Raw genomic sequence first — 7,313 nt, forward strand, 5'->3', positions numbered from 1 at the left:
CACTGAAGTATTCTATTCAAGTAATCTTTAAATTTTGCTATAACATCTGAAAATAATGCCATGACATATTTGCCATAGGGATTGTGTGCCTGATCAACCAGCAGACCTCAAATCATAATTATGACCAGAACTATATTGTTAGAACAAACTGTATACCTCTATACTCATAAAAAGTAAAATTAGAATTTCAGATCTGGAAGAGTATTTCAAGATGATCCACTTTAAACTCTCTGCTGATTTTATAGTGGAGGAAACTGAAGCACAGAACTTTGAGACAAGTTAGGTCTTTCCCGATAGCTGCCCACATCGCTTAGCAAAACTCACAAGCATGAAGCCTGGAGGCAAAACAATTGCACGGGAACTTGTACAGTATAAAGTGATGTAAAGTTTAAATGCCCATACATCAGACAATTTATTGTTTGGGCTGGCCTACAGGTGTGGTAAAAATGATAAGGAAATGATAAAATTCAGGATAATGGCTACTTAGAAAAGGATAAAGGGGGATGATATCAAGGAGGGAGGAGTACTTCAAAGTGTTGTTATATTCTATTGCACTGGGTAGCAGATGCTCAGGTGTTGATCTCATTTATGCCTGAAGTCTGTTCTATGAATGTCTAAAATATATCCTAATGTTTTAAAAGGTAAAATGGCCAGGCACGGTAGCTCACACCTGTAATCCCAGCACTCTGGGAGGCCAAGGTGGGTGGGTCACTTGAGGTCAGGGGTTCGAGATCAGCCTGTCCAACATGGTGAAACCCCATCTCTACTAAAAATACAAAAATTATTGTATTTTTACAATACAATTGGGTGTGGTGGCATATGCCTGTAATCCCAGCTACTCGGGAGGCTGGGGCAGGAGAATTGCTTGAACTTGGGAGGCAGAAGTTGCAGTGAGCCAAGATTGTACCACTGCACTCCAGCCTGGGCGACAGAGCAAGACTCTGTCTCAAAATAAATAAATAAAAATAAAAGGTAAAATGAGGACCTTAGACACCACTTATTCTCACATATACTCCAGGAAATTAAAGCTCACAATATTTTCCTTGACCTATCTTCTTGGGACTTCAGATTAAAAGTGGTACTCTGACTGTGAAGGGCTAACTTCCTACTATTGCATACCACCTCCCATTCAGATGTTATAGACGGAACATACATTTTGATTATACAGGAAGCCCTAATATGCCACGAAAGACATATAAATAATAAAGATGCAAACACTGTGCTTGAATTTAATCTCCCTAAAAGTTATAGTGTAGTTTTTGGAATTAACAGCAATTACAAATATAAGAGAACTATCTGAACAAAATTCCACAGAGAAATTCCATTTCTAGGTAAGCTGAGATCTCTGGTCTTTTTTCCCCTGGGGATGTTGGATAAGTCTGGGCTGAAAAGGCAGAGTGAAAGCACCTATAGTTTCGTGAAGCTTAGGAGACAAAGTCCTGCTAGAGGGAGCAGGTGTCATTCTCAAGACATTCAAAACCAGAGGCAAACTGAATCTAACTGAAGCTACATCCCAGCTCTCACACAGCTCAATACTCTCTGCCTAACAAAGGAAACATGAACCCTCTCTGGTGGAAAATACCATCCACCTTAATCTCTAACGTTCTTTTATATACAATCCCCAGAAAATACATAGAATATCTAGGAAATGTGGCCAAAAAACAGAAAGAAAAGCGGATTGTATAAGTAGACCCACAGACAATCAAGATGCACAGACAAGGGCTTTAAAATAACTGTAAAAATATGTTAAAATGGAAAAGTTTTAAAATAGGTTAAAAATAGAGAATTACAATTTATAAAAAAAGAAATGGAACAGAAAACAGTTGCTGGGGGAAGGTGGAAGGGTTGACTACAAAGAGGAACAAATTATGGGGGGAGATGTTCTATATCTTGTGTTCTTAAAAGTCACAGAATTGTACTCTGTTGGGTGGATTTTGGGTGTAAGTTATACTTCAATAAACCTGACAAATAATGGGAAAAAAGAATAGAATGAACATCTAGAGCTGGAAAAGTGAAATTAGGAAATTTTTTTTTTTTTTTTTTTTTTTTTTTTGAGATGGAGTCTCACTCTGTCACCCTGCCTGGAGTGCAGTGGTGCAATCTTGGCTCACTGCAAGCTCTGCCTTCGGTTCACGCCATTCTCCTGCCTCAGCCTTCCGAGTAGCTGGGACTACAGGCACCCGACACCACACCCGGCTAATTTTTTTGTATTTTTAGTAGAGACAGGGTTTCACCGTGTTAGCCAGGATGGTCTCGATCTCCTGACCTTGTAATCCACCTGCCTTGGCCTCCCAAAGTGCTGGGATTACAGACATGAGCCACCGCACCCAGCCAGGAAATTCTTAAATAAATTTGTAGTAAAGTACACATATCGGTCAATAGGAAATCAAACCAAAGCACAGAGAAAAAAAAGGGATAGAAAAGAGTGATCAAAATGCAAGATATGTGTGGGGCACTGTCAAAATATCCAACTTATGTATCACTAGAGCCTCAAACAGAGGAGAGAGAATTGGACAGAAGTAATATTTGACGGGTGAAAATGTTCAAAACTGATATATTAACTATAGATTCTAGATGTTTGGTGAACCCACAAGTAGGATAAATGTAAAGAAAGTTACACCTATACATCATAACCAGACATCTGAACTCTAAAGATAAAGGACTTTGGGAGGTCAAGGCAGGCAGATCACTTGAGGTCAGGAGTTCGAGACCAGCCTGGCTAACATGGTGAAACCCTGTCTCTACTAAAAATACAGAAATTAGCCAGGCATGGTCGTGGGCACCTGTAATCCCAGCTACTTGGCCCAGCTTGGGTGACAGAGTAAGATTCCATGTCAAAAAAAAAAGGAAAAAGAAAAAAAGAAAATTTGACAGCACCTGGGTGATAAAGATACATTACCTTCAAAGAAGCAACAACAGGACTGCTGACTTTATAACAAAAATAATGGAAGCCAGGAGACAGTGGAATGGCATCTTAAAAGTAAAGGACAAAAAAAAAAAAAACCCTACCAACATGGAATTCTATAAATTATGAAAATTCCCTAAAAACTGAAAGAGAAACACATATTCCTACAAACAAACATTGAGCAATATTTTGTTTTACCAGTAGACCAGCACTACAAGAAATTTTAAAGGAAGTTATTTGGTTTGCCGGAAAATGATCCCAGGTGAAAGAAGTGAAGAGGGCTTGAAAGGGTAAATTATTGGCAAATATAAAAGAATATTGAGATTTAAAACAATAACAATGTCTTGTAAGGCTTATGCAAATGCAGAAGTAAAATATATTACAATAATAAGACAAAGTGAGAGGATAAATGAAGTAAAACTGGTGTGGATATTTTATTGCTGAGAACTTGTAGAAAATGATAATTAAAGGTAGATGGTAATAAATCAAGGTTCTGTATTATAATTTCAAAAGAATAATAAAATAGGGCAAAACTGAAATGCTAATAGATAAGATAAAATAGAGAAGGTAAAGGGAATAACAAAATACTTGATTATTCAATGTATTTAATCAAATAATTAAATATTTAAGGACACACTTTTAAATAAGTCAGAAAAAATGAATGAAACAAAACACAGAACAAATAGAAAAATAATAGCAAAATGATGGACTTACAACCATCTATATCAGTATATTATACATTGAAATAGCCATTTAAAATTTTAAAAGTAGACTGAATTACAAAAATTAGAATCAACTATATGTTGTTTACAAAAAGCACAAAAAACCCACCTTAATTATAAGGAAACAGATTAAAAGTAAAAGGATGGAAAAAGATATGTAAGATATGTAAATGCTAATCAAAAGAAAGCTAATATGGCTATAGTAAAATCAGATTATTATGGCCTGACTTTGCTGCTGGGTCTGCTGTTCCCACCCCTTTAAAGCTGTTGGATGTCAAACACACTACGTAAGAACCAGAGGCCACAAGTAATTCAAACGTTTATTCCTCATTCAGGACTACACAAACTTACAAAGTGTGAGGAGTCCCTGGGTGAGGTAGCTCACCACCTGAAAGAAGTCTCTAATGTTTGGGTAGAGTGGGGGGGAGATAAGGGGGAAGAGAGAGAGATATAGAGATAGAGAGAGAGAGAGAGAGAGAGCTGTGTGATGTAGCTAAAGCATTAATTTGAGGGAAATGTATAGCTTTAAATACCTATGTAAAAAAAGAGAATTTGAAAAAATCAGTGATTTCCGTTTCCATCTCCAGAAGCTGGAAAAATAGTAAATTAAGTCCAATGTAAGTCAAAGGAAAAGTATAATAGAGCAGAAATCAATAAAATAGAAAGCAGATAGCTCACAGAGAAAATCAACAAACAAAAAGTTAATACTTAGAAAAGGCCAAAAAAGAAAAAAGAGGTCAGATGCGGTGGCTCACGCCTGTAATTCTAGCATGGTGAAACCCTGTCTCTACAAAAAATACAAAAATTAGCCCAGTGTGGTGCACTCCTGTAGTTGCAGCTACCTGGGAGGTTGAGGTGGGAGAATCGTTTGACCCCGAGCAGTGGAGATTGCAGTGAGCTGAGATTGCGCAACTGCACTCCAGCCTGGGTGACAGAATGGTACCCTGTCTCAAAAAAAGAAAAAAAAAAAAAGACCAGGAAAAAAGAAGATAAATATGAATGATCAATATCATGAATGTAAAAGAGGACATCACAAAACATTATACAGATATTAAAAATATAAAATATTCTTTACAACTTTATGCCAATAATATTGACAACGTAGAGGAAATTCACAAAATTATTGCGAAATGCAACTTATCGAAATAGATACAAGAATAATAGAAAATCTTTATAGTTTTATACCTACTGATGAAATGGAATCTAGTATTTAAAACCTTCCTACTACAAATTATAGGATTCCATCTCTATGAAGTGTCCAGAATAGGCAAATCTATAGAGACAGAAAGTAGATTAGTAGGTATCTAGGGCTGGGGGCTTTGGAGGAAAATGAGGAATGACTGCTAATGGGTGTGGAATTTCTTTTGGGAGTGGTGAAAACGTTTTAAAATTAATCATGGTAATGTTGCACAACTCTGTGAATTGACTAAAAGCTGTTGAATTGTATGCTTTAAATGGGTGAATTTTATGGTGAATTATATCTCAGTAAAGTTGGTTTTTAAAAAAATCTTCCTACAAAGAAAATTTCAAGCTCAAGTGATTTCAAGGGTAAATTCCTCTAACTATCAAAGGAAGGAGTAATACCAATCTACTCAAATTCATAAACTAGAGAAGGAGGGAACACTTCTAAACTTGCTTTAGGAAGTTAACATGACCTCAATATCAAAACTTTTACATTACAGTAAAAGAAAATTATAGGCCAATATCCTGAATAAACATAAGTATGAAAATGCTAAACAAAATGTCAGCAAATTGAATCTAGTGATATAGGAAAAGAATAGTACATCATCATCATATGGTGTTTATTTCAGGAAAGCTAAGTTGTTTTAGCACTTTAAAATCAATTTTTCAACTCGTTGTATTAATAGAATAAAGGAACAAAGCATATAGTAACTCAAACAGTTAATAAAATTCAGCATCCATTTATGGCAAAAATGCTAAACAAAATAGAGAAACATTCTCAATATGATAAGGCACATCTACAAAAAAACCAAAACCAAAACCCCACAGCTGTCACACTTAATGATATACCCCTGAAGTTAGAAACAAGACAAGAATGATAATTATTCAACATTTTAGTGGTATTCCCTGCCAGTGTATTACTAAGCAATAAAGCTACCCACCAAAAACTATAAAATGTTGCTGGGATAAATTAAAGGAGCTCAAAAGAAGCAGAAAGGGCTGGGTGCAGCGGCTCATGCCTGTAATCTCAGCACTTTGGGAGGCCGAGGCGGGCGGATCACGAGGTCAGGAGATTGAGGCCATCCTGGCTAACATGGTGAAACCCCGTCTCTACTAAAAATACAAAAAACAATTAGCTGGGCTTGGTGGTGGGCACCTGTAGTCCCAGCTACTCGGGAGGCTGAGGCAGGAGAATGGCGTGAACCCCAGAGGCAGAGCTTGCAGTGAGCTGACATTGCGCCACTGCACTCCAGCCTGGGCGACAGAGCGAGACTCTGTCTCAAAAAAAAAAAAAAAAAAAAGCAGAAAGGATGCAATGCCATTCAGATATATCTATAGAGATATGCAATTGCAACTTAAATCACTGCAGATATTTTTTGAGGAGAGTTGGAAATTGACAAACTGATTCTAAAATTTATATAGTATTTAATATAATAATTACATAAATGTAAAGATCCTAGAATAGCCCAGACCATCTTAAAGAACAAAGTTGGAAGACTTAAACTACCAAAAAACTAGTGTAAAACTTGGTAATTAAAACAGTGTGATAATGGCACAATGATAGATGGTAAACTGATGGAAGGAAACAGAAATTTCAGAAATAGACTACACATAGTCGATTGATGACAAAGCTGCCAATTGCATTTCAGTGAGTAAAAGATTGTCTTTTCAATAAATTGTGCTGATGCCAATGGATATCTGTAGGGGGAGGGGGAAAACTAGACCCTTACCTCAAAGTACACATAAAAATTAATTTGAGATGGATTCTAGACCTAATTGTGAAAGGTAAAACACTAAAGATCCTAGAATAGTGGTTTTTAAATGTGGCCCCCAGAATCTCTGGGGTTTTCTGAAATCTTTTTTAGGAGTCCATAAGGTCAAAAGTATTTTTTATGCTAGTCCTAAGATGTGGCATGCCTATACATTGTGTTGATGTTCGCGCTTACAGTGTAAAAGCAATGGTGGGTAAAACTGCTGGTCCTTTAGCATGAATCAAGGCAGCGGCATCATGACTGTCCTAATGATCATCATAAACTCATAGTAAAAAAAAGTTCACCTCAGAATGTCCTTGGTGGAGCAATAAGATGTATTAATTTTATTAAAATTTGACTCTTAAGTACACTTCCTTTTAATATTATCTTTAAACATTACATTAGTATTTTGTATTCTGGGACCACATGGAAAGCAAACATAAAATACTTCTGTTGCAGACCAAAGTATAATGGTTAGCTCAAGGGAAAGCACTAGGGCAATTGTTTGAATTGTGGGAGAAAATAGTGGCTTTTTTTCATAGAATACTGTTTCATAGATTGCTATTTTTAGTGGAAAGAATGGCTGGCTGGGCGTGGTGGCTCACACCTGTAATCCCAGCACTTTGGAAGACCAATGTGGGTGGATTAAGTGTGGCCAGGAGTTCAAGACCAGCCTGGCCAACCTGGCAAAACCTGTCTCTACTAAAAATACAAAAATTAGCTGGGGGATGGCATGCACCTGCAGTCCCAGCT

The sequence above is a fragment of the Pongo abelii genome, chromosome 2 (genome assembly GCF_028885655.2).
Source record: "Pongo abelii isolate AG06213 chromosome 2, NHGRI_mPonAbe1-v2.0_pri, whole genome shotgun sequence".
NCBI classification, from domain to species: domain Eukaryota; kingdom Metazoa; phylum Chordata; class Mammalia; order Primates; family Hominidae; genus Pongo; species Pongo abelii.